Source organism: Balaenoptera borealis, assembly GCF_965194805.1.
Source record: "Balaenoptera borealis genome assembly, chromosome: 3".
NCBI lineage: Eukaryota > Metazoa > Chordata > Mammalia > Artiodactyla > Balaenopteridae > Balaenoptera > Balaenoptera borealis.
Genome location: NC_138866.1, coordinates 75,214,490 through 75,230,685, shown reverse-complemented (window position 1 = coordinate 75,230,685; position 16,196 = coordinate 75,214,490). Strand labels below are relative to the sequence as shown.

The following is a 16,196-nucleotide window of genomic DNA, read 5'->3' as shown; positions in this document are numbered from 1 at the left end:
AGACAGACAGAAAAGGGAGCAGATAATGAAAGCCCCTACTCTGCCTCCATCACAAGGCTGCACTCAGGAATCAATGAGGAACAGGAAGGGAAAGCTCTTTGCAAACTGTGGTCAGATGCAGCATTCAAGTGACTGTTCGGGGGACATGTTGGGTCTTTTGCAGCACCTGACTCAGAATAGAACGCAGGTAGCATGTCATTAAATCTGTACCTCCGTCCTTGAGTCTGGGATTCCTGACCTCCTATTTTTCAGCTCCTCTTTCAGGCCCAGATATACAGCAATTTCCATTCCTCCCACCCTCCATATGGGCAGTCATTCTTGCTCTTGGTAGTACTACATACGGCATCTGCACTTGAGCATCTTCTCTGGAGAAGCCACTGGAGGATTTGTTCCTCCAGGCGGGTCTGTTGACTCAAGCTATTGCGTGGAGATACTAGGTTTGGACAATTCCAGGGCTCAACAGAATCCACTGACTTTAGGTTAATACAGAGTGGCATGAAATGAGCTTACCCTTCCAACAGGCTTGGAGTAACAGAAGGAGAAGGTGGGATACCGCAAGGCTGGAGTCACATTTGCCATGATGCAGTGAACCTTCCTTGTCTCAGCAGATCATATGTCACTTCCCAGCCATGGACACAGCCTCTCTAACACCGTATGGTAGAGGGATCAGCCAACTCAGCTGCCCCATCTCTCTCTGCCTTGTGTCGTCATCCCCTCTCCCATCATTCACTCATCATTCATTAATGCAGTAGTTAACCCATGTGCAGATGTGCTCTAGGCAGATTTCTAAGCTCGTGAGGATGCAATGTAAACAAAGACACATTTCTGTCCTAGGGTGCCTATTCTACTGGGAAGAAAATGAACTTACAAAATTATTTTTCCAGGTGATAAGTGTCAGGAGGAAAACTGCACTGAGGAAAACAATGTACAGTCATCTCTCAGTATCTTCAGGGGATTGGTTCCAGGAGACTCTGCAGATATCAAAATCCACAGATGCTCAAGTCCCTTATATAAAAGGGGGTCATACCGTTGGCCCTCCACATCCGTGGCTTTCACATCCACACAGAGGGCCATCTGTAGTGGGTCTCAATGAGTCCATAGAAGTGAATCTGCAGTGTGGTTGGTAGGGGCCCAATGAAGGAATGAATTCTGAACAATATCAGAAGCAGCTGGTCATGCAGAAACTAAGGGGATAGTCTTCCTGAGAGAGACAGAGACAGAGACAGAGAGACAGAGAGAGAGCATTCAAAGGGCCCAACATGAATGTAGATTAGTCATGTTAGAAAAATAAAAGTTAGTCTAGCAGGACAAGAGCATTTTAACCATGAGCATTAGTGATAGAGGTTATTGAGGCTCAGATGCTTCATACCTATGGAGATGAAAATAAAGAGTAAATTTCCTATGGGGTACAAATGGAGCATGTTAGATAATACTGTGACCTGAAGATCAGTCTGGCAGCTGTGCAGGGACTGCGGGGACAGTCAGAAACTCGTGGTATCCAGGCCAAATCCCAGAGGCATGGGATAAGGTAATAGCAATAGGGCAGAAGAAAAAGTGCAGGTTTAGGATTATGTTTCCAAGTTCGAATTATCAGGCTTTAGTGAAGGATTGGAAGCGGAGGGAGAGGGGAACAGAAGAGATTTCCTCATGTCAGTAAAATGCACCTTCATCCTCTCACTCCGCAGCACCATGCTGTTCCCCCTCCCTGAGGCCATGCTTCCCCACTCTCTTCCTGCTTTTCCTCTGTTCCTCATCTTCCCCGGTCCCTGTGCTGAAGATTGGGCTGGGGTCAGAGGGAGCTGGTGGCCCTGAAGCTTAGAAGTAGCTTCTCCCTCCCGGGAGGCAGGAGGATTCAAAGCAGAGCAAGGAGGATTCTGTGCTCTGTGACGACAAAGCCGTGGCTTGGCTCCCACCGCCCTCTGTGATAGACACTCAAGATCTGACTGCACTGAACCTGAGGCCAGCACTACAGTGGCCACTATTAGAGAAGTTAATTGTTCACGTCAGCATGTTCCAAGGACACGTTCCTTGGAGTCCACTTCTCTTCCCTAAGCCTCCATTTCTAACTTTGTAAAATGCTCGTAATAGTACCAAATCTCAAGGAAGTCTTGGAAGAGTGAAAGCAGTTAGTGGTTGTAACACACTTTGTAAGGTACAGCATGAAGTGAAAGGGCCGTTCACATTGTTATTGTTTCTAGTTTATGTTTTAACATCAGGAGCAGATTCCTCTGTGTGGGTACGAAGCAGATTGTCTCAAGTGACCCTCAGATCAGGGAGAGAAGGCCCCAGGGTCAGGCCAGGAGATGTGAGAGGAGAGCAATCTGATCTAAATCTTCTGATTTGTTTTTGTCTGATATTGAGATTTTAGGCACTGTTTCCATTTGAATCACATAAGGGAGTGAGACTGTGACAACATGGACGGACCTAGAGGGGATCATGCTTGGTGAAATAAGTCAGACAGAGAAAGACAAATACTGTATGATTTCACTTATATGTGGAACCTACAGAACAAAACAAATGAACAAGCATAACAAAACAGAAACAGAGTCATTGGTACAGATAACAAACAGGTGTTTGCCAGAGGGGAGCAGGATAAGGGAATGAAAGAAATAGGTGAGGGAGATTAAGATGTAAAAACTTCCAGTTATAAAACAAATGAGTCACAGGTATACATTTACAGTGTGGGGGAATATAGTCAATAATTATGTCATATCTTTGGTAACAGATGATAAGCAGATGTCATGGTGTTCATTTTGAAATGTATAGAAATACTGAATCACTCTGCTACGTACCAGGAACTAACATAGTGCTGTAGGTCAATTATACTTCAAAAACAAACAAACAAACAAACAAAACAAACTCATAGAAAAAGAGATCAGATTTGTGGTTACCAGAGGTGGGGGATGAGAGGGAGGGGGATTTGGATAAAGAGAGTCAAACTTCCAGTTATAAGATAAATAAGCACTAGGGATGTGATATACAACATGATAAATGCAATTAACATTGCTGTATGTTATATATGAAAGTTGTTAAGAGAATAAATCCAAAGAGCTCTCATCACAAGGAAAAAAAATATTTTCCAATTCTTTAATTTTGTATCTATATGAGATGATGAAGGTTCACTAAATTTATGGTGCTAATTACTTCATTATGTTTGTAAGTCAAATCGTTATGCTGTACACCTTAAACTTATACAGTGCTGTATGTCAATTATATCTCAGTAAAACTGGAAGAAAAAAAAGAGAGTGAGGCAATGAGTAGGGAAGGGAGCACAGAAATTCTGTTCCCATCCCCAATTCAAATTACCTATGAAAAATAGCCTTTTTTTGAAACTAAAACTTTACTTATGTTATTAAATTTGCTTCCTAAAACGCACATAGAAAAGTGGCACTGTTAACTGTTATTCATGTCTCAAGTATGAGTTATAATAATAACATAAGAACAATGCCTAGGTAGCTCCCATCAGGAAACTTGCATAAGCCTCTTAGATAGCCTCACCAGAGGGCAGACAGCAGAAGCAAGAAGAACTACAATCCTGCAGTCTATGGAACAAAAACCACATTCACAAAAAAGATAGACAAGATGAAAAGGCAGGGGGCTATGTACCAGATGAAGGAACAAGATAAAACCCCAGAAAAACAACTAAATGAAGTGGAGATAGGCAACCTTCCAGAAAAACAATTCAGAATAACGATAGTGAAGATGATCCAGGACCTCGGGAAAGGCATGGAGGCAGGGCTTCCCTGCCAGCGCAGTGGTTAAGAATCCGCCTGCCAATGCAAGGGACACGGGTTCAGGCCCTGGTCTGGGAAGATCCCACATGCCGCGGAGCAACTAAGCCCATGTGCCGCAAGAGCCCGCAAGCCACAACTACTGAGCCCACGCACCACAACTACTGAAGCCTGCGTGCCTAGAGCCTGTGCTCCGCAACAAGAGAAGCCACAACAATGAGGAGCCCACGCACCACAACGAAGAGTAGGCCCCGCTCACAACTAGAGAAAGCCCGCGCACAGCAAGGAAGACCCAACGCAGCCGAAAATAAGAACAAACGAATAAATAAATACATTTATTTTTTTTAAAAAATGGAGGCAAAGATCGAGAAGATACAAGAAATGTTTAACAAAGACCTAGAAGAATTAAAGAACAAACAAACAGAGATGAAGAATACAATAACTGAAATGAAAACTACACGAGAAGGAATCAATAGCAGAATAACTGAGGCAGAAGAACGGATAAGTGACCTGGAAGACAGAAGGGTGGAATTCACTGCTGCAGAACAGAACAAAGAAAAAAGAATGAAAAGAAATGAAGACAGCCTAAGAGACCTCTGGGACAACATTAACCGCAACAACATTCGCATTATAGGGGTCCCAGAAGGAGAAGACAGAGAGAAAGGACCCGAGAAAATCTTTGAAGAGATTATAGTCTAAAATTTCCCTAACATGGGAAACGAAATAGCCACCCAAGTCCAGGAAGAGCAGCGAGTCCCATACAGGATAAACCCAAGGAGAAACATGCCGAGACACATAGTAATCAAACTGGCAAAAATTAAAGACTAAGAAAAATTATTGAAAGCAGCAAGGGAAAAACGACAAATAACATACAAGGGAACTCCCATAAGGTTAACAGTGGATTTCTCAGCAGAAACTCTACAAGCCAGAAGGGAGTGGCATGATATACTTAAAGTGATGAAAGGGAAGAACCTGCAACCAAGATTACTCTACCCAGCAAGGATCTCATTCAGATTCGATGGAGAAATCAAAAGCTTTACAAACAAGAAAAAGCTAAGAGAATTCAGCACCACCAAACCACCACCAAATGCTAAAGGGACTTCTCTAAGTGGGAAGCACAAGAGAAGAAAAGGACCTACAAAAACAAACCCAAAACAATGAAGAAAACGGTCATAGGAACATACATATAGATAATTACCTTAAACGTGAATGGATTAAATGCTCCAACCAAAAGACACAGGCTTGCTGAATGGATACAAAAACAAGACCCATATATATGCTGTCTACAAGAGACCCACTTCAGACCTAGGGACACATTCAGACTGAAAGTGAGGGGATGGAAAAAGATATTCCATGCAAATGGAAATCATAAGAAAGCTGGAGTAGCAATACTCATATCAGATAAAATAAACTTTAAAATAGAGAATGTTACAAGAGACAAGGAAGGACACTACATAATGATCAAGGGATCAATCCAAGAAGGAGATATAGCAATTATAAATATATATGCACCCAACATAGGAGCACCTCAATACATAAGGCATCTGCTAACAGCTATAAAAGAGGAAATCGACAGTAACACAATCATAGTGGGGGACTTTAACACCTCACTTACACCAATGGACAGATCATCCAAAATGAAAATAAATAAGGAAAAACAAGCTTTAAATGACACAATAGACCAGATAGATTTAATGGATATTTATAGGGCATTTCATCCAAAAACAGCAAATTACACTTTCTTCCCAAGTGCGCACGGAACATTCTCCAGGATAGATCACACCTTGGGTCACAAATCAATCCTCAGTAAATTTAAGAAAATTGAAATCATGTCAAGCGTCTTTTCCGATAACAAAACTGTGAGATTAGAAATGAATTACAGGGGAAAAAACATAAAAAAAAAACACAGACACATGGAGGCTAAACAATATGTTACTAAATAACCAAGAGATCACTGAAGAAATCAAAGAGAAAATCAAAAAATACCTAGAGACAAATGAATGAAAACATGACGATCCAAAACCTATGGGATACAGCAAAAGCAGTTCTAAGAGGGAAGTTTATAGCTATACAAGCCTACCTCAAGAAACAAGAAAAATCTCAAATAAACAATCTAACCTTACACCTAAAGGAACTAGAGAAAGAAGAACAAACAAAACCCAAAGTTAGCAGAAGGAAGGAAATCACAAAGATCAGAGAAGAAATAAATGAAATAGAAATAAAGAAAACAATAGCAAAGATCAATAAAACTAAAAGCTGGTTCTTTGAGAAGATAAACAAAATTGATAAACCATTAGCCAGACTCATCAAGAAAAAGACGGAGAGGACTCAAATCAATAAAATTAGAAATGAAAAAGGAGAAGTTACAACAGACACCGCAGAAATACAAACCATCCTAAGAGACTACTACAAGCAACTCTCTGCCAATAAAATGGATAACTTGGAAGAAATGGACAAACTCTTAGAAAGGTATAACCTTCCAAGACTGAACCAGGAAGAAATAGAAAATATGAACAGACCAATCACAAGTAATGAAATTGAAACTGTGATTTAAAATCTTCCAACAAACAAAAGTCCAGGACCAGATGGCTTCACAGGTGAATTCTATCAGATGGCTTCACAGGTGAATTCTTCTCAAACATTTAGAGAAGATCTAACACCCATCCTTCTGAAACTCTTCCCAAAAATTGCGGAGGAAGGAACACTCCCAAACTCATTCTATGAGGCCACCATCACCCTGATACCAAAACCAGACAAAGATACTACAAAAAAAGAAAATTACAGACCAATATCACTGATGAATATAGATGCAAAAATCCTCAACAAAATACTAGAAAACAGAATCCAACAACACATTAAAAGGATCATACACCATGATCAAGTGGGATTTATCCCAGGGATGCAAGGATTCTTCAATATACGCAAATCAATCAATGTGATACACCATATTAACAAATTGAAGAATAAAAACCATATGATCATCTCAATAGATGCAGAAAAACTTTTGACAAAATTCAACACCCTTTTATGATAAAAACTCCCCAGAAAGTGGGCATAGAGGGAACCTACCTCAACATAATAAAGGCCATATATGACAAACCCACAGCAAACATCATTCTCAATGGTGAAAGACTGAAAACATTTCCTTAAGATCGGGAACAAGACAAGGTTGTCCACTCTCGCCACTATTATTCAACATAGTTTTGGAAGTCCTAGCCACTGCAATCAGAGAAGAAAAAGAAAAGGAATACAAATTGGAAAAGAAGAAGTAAAACTGTCACTGTTTGCAGATGACATGATACTATACATAGAGAATCCTAAAGATGCCACCAGAAAACTGCAAGAGCTAATCAATGAATTTGGTAAAGTTGCAGGATACAAAATTAATGCACAGAAATCTCTTGCATTCCTACACACTAATGATGAAAAATCTGAAAGAGAAATTAAGGAAACACTCCCATTTACCATTGCAACAAAAAGAATAAAATACCTAGGAATAAACCTACCTAGGGAGACAAAAGACCTGTATGCAGAAAACTATAAGACACTGATGAAAGAAATTAAAGATGATACCAACAGATGGAGAGATATACCATGTTCTTGGATTGGAAGAATCAACATTGTGAAAATGAGTATACTACCCAAAGCAATCTACAGATTCAATGCAATCCCTATCAAATTACCAATGGCATTTTTTACGGAACTAGAACAAAAAATCTTAAAATTTGTATGGAGACACAAAAGACCCCGAATAGCCAAAGCAGTCTTGAGGGAGAAAAACGGAGCTGGAGGAATCAGACTCCGTGATTTCAGACTATACTATAAAGCTACAGTAATCAAGACAATATGGTACTGGCACAAAAACAGAAACATAGATCAATGGAACAGGATAGAAAGCCCAGAGATAAACCCACGCACCTATGGTCAACTAATCTATGACAAAGGAGGCAAGGATATACAATGGAGAAAAGACAGCCTCTTCAATAAGTGGTGCTGGGAAAACTGGACAGCTACATGTAAAAGAATGAAATTAGACACTCCTTAACATCATACACAAAAATAAACTCAAAATGGATTCGAGACCTAAATGTAAGACCGGACACTATAAAACTCTTAGAGGAAAACATAGGAAGAACACTCTTTGACATAAATCACAGCAAGATCTTTTTTGATCCACCTGCTAGAGTAATGGAAATAAAAACAAAAATAAACAAATGGGACCTAATGAAACTTCAAAGCTTTTGCACAGCAAAGGAAACCATAAACAAAATGAAAAGACAACCCTCAGAATGGGAGAAAATATTTGCAAACGAATCAACGGACAACAGATTAATCTCCAAAATATATAAACAGCTCATGCAGCTCAATATTAAAAAAAACAAACAACCCAATCCTAAAATGGGCAGAAGACCTAAATAGACATTTCTCCAAAGAAGACATATAGATGGCCAAGAAGCACATGAAAAGCTGCTCCACATCACTAATTATTAGGGAAATGTAAATCAAAACTACAATGAGGTATCACCTCACACCAGTAAGAATGGGCATCATCAGAAAATCTACAAACAACAAATGCTGGAGAGGGTGTGGTGAAAAGGGAACCCTCCTGCACTGTTGGTGGGAATGTAAATTGATATAGCCACTATGGAGGACAGTATGGAGGTTCCTTAGAAAACTAAAAATAGAATTACCATATGATCCAGCAATCCCTGGGCATTGGGTATATACAATCTGGGTATATACTGGGCATATACCCAGAGGAAACCATATTTCAAAAAGACACATGCACCCCAATGTTCATTGCAGCACTATTTACAATAGCCATGTCATGGAAGCAGCCTAAATGCCCATCGACAGACGAATGGATGAAGAAGATGTGGTACATATACACAATGGAATATTACTCAGCCATAAAAAGGAACGAAATTGGGTCATTTGTTGAGACATGGATGGATCTAGAGACTGTCATACAGAGTGAAGTAAGTCAGAAAGAGAAAAACAAACATTGTATATTAACGCATATATGTGGAACCCAGCAAAATGGTACAGATGAATCGGCTTGCAGGGCAGAAATAGAGACACAGATGTAGAGAACAAACGTATGGACACCAAGGGGGGGAAAGCAGCGGGGGGGTGGGGGTGGGATGAATTGGGCGATTGGGATTGACATGTATACACTGATGTGTATAAAATTGATGACTAATAAGAACCTGCTGTATAAAAAAATAAATTAAATTAAATTTAAAAATTAAAAAAAAAAGAGAACAATGCCTACTTCAAAATTCTCAGTATTTCAAAGGTATGTTGGATTCAGAATTGGTGACATGAGAGACATTAGTGAATGGGAGTAGCAGGGTGATTACAGTGGCTAACAGGAACACCAAGTAGATCAAATCGTTCACACATACCCACTGAGTTAGAAAATACGACCCATGGTGCACCATCTGGACATTACCAAATCTGGCAAAAGACATCAGGACCCACCTATATTAGGTCAGTGCACTTCTGAACTTACCAGAAATTCAGTCTCGCCTATGAGGTGAAATTTGTCTGGAGGGGAGTCAGGAACCTAGGACACAGCTAATAATGAGAAACAACAAATTCTTCATTTGCTTTCTAACAAAATGCGAGAGCCATTTGCCACAATCCTTTCATCATGAGCAGTTATCTAAAAAACAAAGAGATTCAAAACCAAGTGGAGGATTAAATTAATTCATTTATTCATCTATTTTAATATCCTCTACACTTTCCCGTGGATTTTGACCAGCTTGTGACCCACTGGGTCCTCCACAGCTCTGATTGTTTCAGGAGCTCCTCCGGCCACAACGGTGTGCCGAAACCCCTTCCCTCCACAAGTACTTGGCCTTGCTGATGATGTCCTAACAATCTGCAAGAACAGTTAAACTGCCCTGAGAAATAACGGGCTGTTATGGCTTAATGTGCAGCTTATCAGAACTCAGATGATGAAAAGAGAACCAAAGTTTCTCTCTCTTTCTCCATTTCCATCTCTCCTAGACCTTGGTGCTCATTTCAGGCAAATTTCTCTCACATTTTTGTAAGGTGACTGCAACAACGCCAAACCATATACCCTCTCAGGAATAAGTCCAGCAGAGGAGGGCCATGTCTTCATACGCCAACATTCCCATCAAACGTATCTGATTGTGTTTAGGGTTGATCTCAGAATCAACCACTGTGACCTGAGAAATGAGAGATGCATGCACTGATCAGGTCAAGTATGGTTCAAGGAAACTGGTGGTCCCACAAACCCTTTCACAGTATCTATTAGGTTCTTACCTTTCAAACCACATATCTATGTGAGGCCAGGTTCTCTTTACATAGTTTAGCAAAACAACATAGCACAATGGATGAATGCAAAAGCAGATGTGAGAATCCAGCTGTCAATATAGAGTCAGCCATTAAAGAAAATGTGAAACAACGGCATTCTTCTTATTACTATTTTTTGTTTTAGAAAATAAGTTTTTAAAAAAAATATTATATCAACATTTAATGATTCGATATTGTTATTAAATGATTTTTGAATTAATTACTAAGCATTCTAAAATTTCTTGGTTCAAATTTCTAATAAGGTAAATATAAATAGGTATAATCAACATAAACAAAAGCTCTTTGCTGTTCTCAGTAACTTTTAGAGTGTAAAGTGATACTGAGAGCAAAAACTTTTAGTCTTGCTGCTACGGAATATTGGGCAGAGGTCGGGGTGTGTGGTCGAGGTGAGGTTGTCCCATACTGAAACCTGGGTTCATACCCACCCTGCTGCTCTCCTTTGACATTCTGTGAGGCCAGAAATCCAACCATGGTTTTTCTGGTATCAAGCTATTATTCTAGGCAGCGGATATTGGTCGTAGTCAACCAACATATACAACATCGTATTTGGTCACTCATCATGACCTCCGCAGAGTCTCAGAATGGGGGTTGTTTTACTGAGAGGTCAAATGAGGTTGAATTCAGTGGGCACTTTCCATGGTCTTTATTAAGACGCCTTAGAAGAAACTAAGGCACTGTGGTGATCACCGATACCTCATCTTTGTGTTCCACTCGGTCACAAAGTGAATCTTGCCTATGCCCTTGTTCATTTAGAAAACTGCAGAGTTTGGGAGCTCAGGAGTGAGCACTTCCAAATCTTTCTTCAGATGTTTCTGTTGTAACCTGTCCCCAGCCTGGCATTTGGGACTCACTTTAACTGATCCTGACTTCAGAAGCCTATGATGGAAATTGATAGTGTCTCGATATTGGGGCTATTCCAAGGTGAGAGGAAGTGGAGGTACCATTTGCCTTGGGAGCCCAAGACAACTCCAGCTACAAATACTTCTAATCATGCACCTATATCCTAGGAAAAACCTGTGTTAACTTGACCCAATCATCACCTGAGTGCACACAACTGACCTACCTGTCATTGTGACATTTTCCCGTTGAATGAAGGGAGAAATGATCAAAGGTTTTGGCTGAGACCCATTACATGGAATAAAAGGCCTCAGTACATTGCTACATCCCTTGTGCCTAGAACAGTACCTGGTACCAATCAGATGTTAAGTAAAGTTTTTGAATGAATGAAGACACATAGATTGTATCAATTTTTCATTTTTGCATAATAAATTAATGAAAACTTAGCAGCTTAAAAACAACATATAATTATTATCTCACGGTTTTTGTGGATCAGGAATCCAGGCACAGTTTTTCTGGGTCCTCCACTCAGGGTCTCACAAGGCTGCAATCAAAGCGTTGGCCAGGCCGCATTCTCATCTAAAGGGTTGATTAATGGAGAATCTATTCCCAAATTCATTCAGATTATTGGAAGAATTTATTTCCTTGCAGCCATCAGGGTCCTTGGACCACATTTTGACTACTGCTTTACTAGAGTGCAAGTATTATACTATATGTTATTGCAAATATCCAAAAAGAAACACACGTTTACCTATATTAAGGAGGAATAGCAGAGGCTAATGAAACAACTGAACAGAAAGTACCTATGCCATGGTAAAACCATTTAACTCAGGTACTCAAAAGTATCACATAACAATTATACATATAATATATATATATATATTATATGTGATCAATTAAAATGGCAAAAAATAATTTTATTACTTGTGTATATAAACATAGCTTCTGCATGAAGGGAAAATAACAAGGGTCCTTGGGGGTATGAAAGGTGAGAGAACCATTAGAATGGAGACTCACATTCTATAAATACATTTTATTAAGGAAACATTATTACCTAGGAAACAAAACCCTGACATACCTGATGAAGCAGGTATTTCAGCCTGGATGATATGCCCATCTTAGACAAGAGACTCAGAGGCCACCTGAATGGATGAAACTTACCTTAAACCTACTATGCATCCTGCCTCCTTCTAAGAAGCAGCCCACAATGAAGGATAACATCACGCTTTGAAGGAGTCGCTTGTGGCTCTGCTTCTACCTGCTATTACGTCACTCTTTGGGCCTCAGTATAACCTCTAAAATGGGGATAGTAATACCTGCCTTATGGGCTATTGTGAGGGTCAGTTTAAATAAAGAAATTGTTTTACAAATGAGAACTTTGAATTTGCTCTAGAATATGTTCAGTGTGAATATAAAAATAAGTTAGTTATCTCTCTTGGCATCTTAGTTTGTCCTCCATATATAAACATGTTTATTATTTTAACCCTCTCCGGTATTAAAAGACCAAAGTTTGATCCAATTGATACTGACTCCTCAGATTCCCGTTACAAGAAAAAATAACTGAGTTGTGCTGAAAATGTTCACTTTCCCTAGGCTTCATTAGATCCAGTGACACCATGTGCATCTGGAAGGCTTTTCTGTTGTCAGACCACAGCATTCCCCACCGTCCACCCATGCAGGAGCTTCAGCAAAGGCCCTAGGAAGCCCATGACAAGTACATGGGGTGACTTGCCAATAGCACATGCACTGACGTAAACACATGGTGCTTAATGTTGCTGCTTTGTTCCACTATAATCATTCCAACTTGTTTATACTAGTAAAAGTTTGGAAACAAACAGAATATCCTGAATATGGGACTGGATAAAAAACAATGGTATATCCTTACAGAAGAATACTATACAGCCACTAAATAGTATAAGGTACACTCTTGCTGCGGGCATGGAATATGTCCAAAATATATTGTTGCTGGGAAAGAGGTAATGGTGTAGAACACTGAATATAAAGTGTTACTATTTGTGGGGGGCGGGGGGGAAGAGGAGAGAAACACTCGCATCTATACTCATGTCAACAAACTTATAAATGTGTTTAACATGTGTAGATTATATAAAGACTGTAAAAGTATACCAAAAAAAAAAAAAACTGAAAAATTATTGCGTCTGGAAAATAAAATTTGGGCCTATTAGACAAGGACCAGAGGAAGACATCCTTTTTACTAGATTTGCTCTCAACGTTTGAATTTACGTCTGCCATTTGCAGGTACAACGCATCTGTATTTTGAACGGAAAAAGTCAAATAGGCTACCTCAGTGTAGCCCTTTCTCAGTCGAGTAAGGAAAGGTCCCTGGTCATAGAAAGTTCAAACAATGAAGTGATGAAATAAAACGTAAATTGCCTTGGTGATGCAGCATAGAGCTGACCTCGAAACTCCCACCTCTCCCCTCGAGGCGGAGAAGCAGAGCGCCGCAGATATCCCTCCTTCCTCGCCCGGCCCTCCTTCCGCACATCACCACCTTCGTGATGGAGAGTTCGTGGTACACAGTAGGCGCTCATTATCTGAAGCCTACTTACTTATTATCCTGCGGTTTTCCTCAGTGATTGAAGGAGGCTTTTGAAAGTTCGAAGCCATCTCTAAGAACCCGGAGGTAAAAGTTCTGGTCCCTCTCGGCCCGCGGGGTCCAGGCGGCGCAGCGCCCCCTGCCGGCCAAGGTGGCGGCCGTGGGAACCCGCCTGCTAGAGCAAAGGCGAGGGGAGAGGTGGGGTCGCCCCTACTCCGCGGCCCCTCCTCTCCTGGCAGCGCCTTGTCCTCGGGCTGTGCTTGCAAGTCTGGGGTTTGTTTCTATGAAGGAAGCGGAGACCCTCGGGGTAGAGCCTCCAGACCCCTCTCAGAAGCCTGTGATCTGCCCGCGCGGTGGCAGAGGCTTTGGGGGTGAAGAGACTCGAAGGAAAACGCTGTGGACCCGGTCACTCGGGGCTCAGGGTCAGCACCATCGGAGTTTTATTAGAGCGGCCGTGCGCAGATCGGTCAGTGAGCCTGGAGAGCATCATCCCATGGTGGGAGCATGGCTTTCCCGAGCAGATGCCCACCGTCCCATCACCACAGTCGCGCGCACGCAAGAACTTGCTGACTCTCCGGGCCCGGTTTCCTTCAATCCTGCCCAAGAAGAGGGCGAGGAGGGAAGAGGGGAGAACTAGCCAAGAAAACCGGCAAGGCTGGAGCAAGGCGCGAGCCCAGCACGGAATTTCGCAGCAGCACCTGCCCTCTGCTGGCGGGAAGGCGCATTTACAGATGGCTCCGCGTTGCGGTCAAAGGCCCTCAGCCACCGGAGAGGCTGTGAGAGAGGCAGCCGGCTGGGTTCAGCGAGGGGTGCGGATTCCGGACCGGAAGCGTTAGAAGGAAAGACTGAGGTTCACCAAACAAAAGGGGATTGGATCACCAGCACTTGTCCTACTAGGAAAGGAGGTGTCTACACCAGACCCCTATTAGGCCTCGTGGGTGATCAGTGTGGAGCTTCAGTTGCAAAAGCAGCTGGTAAGGGCTGGCATGGAGCCTAAATCAGTCAGGGACCTTGACATCTCAGGAATATTGTGTCATGGCAACTGATTTGAGGAGGCTTATTCAGCAAACATTTCTTGAGTACCTATGTGTGAGACACCGTTAGAGGTATGTGGGATTCTTCAGAGAATACAGCAGACAAAAAGGAGACAATAAAAATAATAAATATGTAAGTTATATAGACAGGGTGATGAGCTCTATGGGGGAAATAGAGCAGGAAGGAGAATGGAGGGGTGGGGAAACTACGGGTAGCATTTCATTTATTTTTATTTGCCAGGGCAGCTTGTGGGATTTTAGTTCCCCTACCAGGGATTGAACCCAGCCGCCCTCGGCAGCCAGAGTGCAGAGTCCTAACCACTGGACCACCAGGGAATTCTCTACCTGCAGCATTTTAAATTAGGGGTCATGAAAGAGCCAGGAGACAGTGGTGTCCCACACCCAACATGCAGATTGACACAACTATCTGTCTTGAGGGCATTGGGACTGATCTCACAATGCTTTTCACCCTTGTTTGTGTCACAAGAAGCCCCATTGCCAGGTCAGCCTCATCAAGGAGGAGGGAGTTATCAACCATGCCTGATGCTGCTGAGCCTGGAGAATCAACCCGATTGCGGTGGGGAGGTCTTACTTCAAATGCAAGGAGTGCCCCCTAACCCTTACTAATGATGCTGAGGAGTTAATTGAGGAAATTTACAAAGTTCTTGGCCTAGAAGAAGACTGTCTTGTCCAGGAGTGAGTAGGAAGAGGATACGCATCTGAGTCATGTTCTCTGTCCTAGAAGAGGGAATGGAGAGATAGAGAGTAGGGCATCTCTGTCTCACTTCCCTTAGTTACCAGTCCCTCCTCCTCCAGACTCCAGGCCCTCAGGACTCTCCCTTTCTCCTCTTCCTCACTCGTCTAAGTACTCATTTGAGAAGCTCACTTTGTCATACTTTCCTTCCTCTTCTGTATCGAGTTCCAGCTCCTCCCTCCTTACTTCTCTCTGTCCCACTACCTTGACTCTGCACGTTCTCCTGGAGATCTCTGCAGGTTGTACATAGACCCACCTTGTTTTTTAAATAGCCACGTAGTACTTATGGAATCCTTGTTTCAAGGAGCCATGTGTTTCTTTCCCAGTTCTATCTCTACTTTTCTGTGTCAGCTAGATAAATCACTCCACCATTCTGGTCCTCAGATGTTAAATGAAGGACTTGGAACAAATGTCCAAGTTCCTTCCAACTCAGACTCTTGTAATTCTCTGAATTCCTGATAAAGGAGTAGGGGTGTGTGTGTGTGTGTGTGTGTGTGTGTGTGTGTAGTAGAATGTCTACAGAAAATGCAATCCTCATTTCTGAATTTTTCTACTATGTAAATCTTATTTTTTTTTAAAGATTATACCTAAATCCAGAAGAAATAGCTCGATTACCTGAAATAAAATATATGTATGTATATGTGATGGTTAATTTTGTGTCATCTTGACTGGGCCATGGGGTGCCCAGATGTTCAGTCAAACACTATCTTGGGTATTTCTGTGAGGGTGGTTTTAGATGACATTAATATTGAAATTGGTAGACTGAGTAAAACAGATTGTCTCCCTAATGTGGGTGGGCCTCATCCGGTCAGTTGAAGGCCTGAATAGAACAAAAAGGCTGACCCTTCCCCCAAATAAGACAGAATTCTCCTGCCTGATGGCCTTCAAACTGGGACATCGGCTTTTTCCTGCCTTTTGACTCAAACTGAAACATCAGCTCT

At 41.7% G+C, this 16,196-nt stretch overlaps 1 long non-coding RNA gene across 7 annotated transcripts in view; it reads right to left on the bottom strand.

The window, feature by feature from the left end:
* Nucleotides 1-16,196, bottom strand: part of LOC309625504 — a 76,539-nt gene that overhangs the window by 33,252 nt on the left and 27,091 nt on the right. Inside the window, exons 4-6 of one of the 7 annotated variants that reach the window (XR_014242536.1) lie at nt 11,394-11,492; nt 10,026-10,126; nt 9,247-9,928 (exon numbers count right to left, since the gene is read on the bottom strand). This is a non-coding gene — a long non-coding RNA (uncharacterized lncRNA). Of the gene's footprint in view, nt 1-7,885; nt 7,912-9,246; nt 11,493-16,196 lie in introns of those variants that run through there. The other 6 variants (XR_014242537.1, XR_014242533.1, XR_014242534.1 and 3 more) reach the window with 6 other exon arrangements.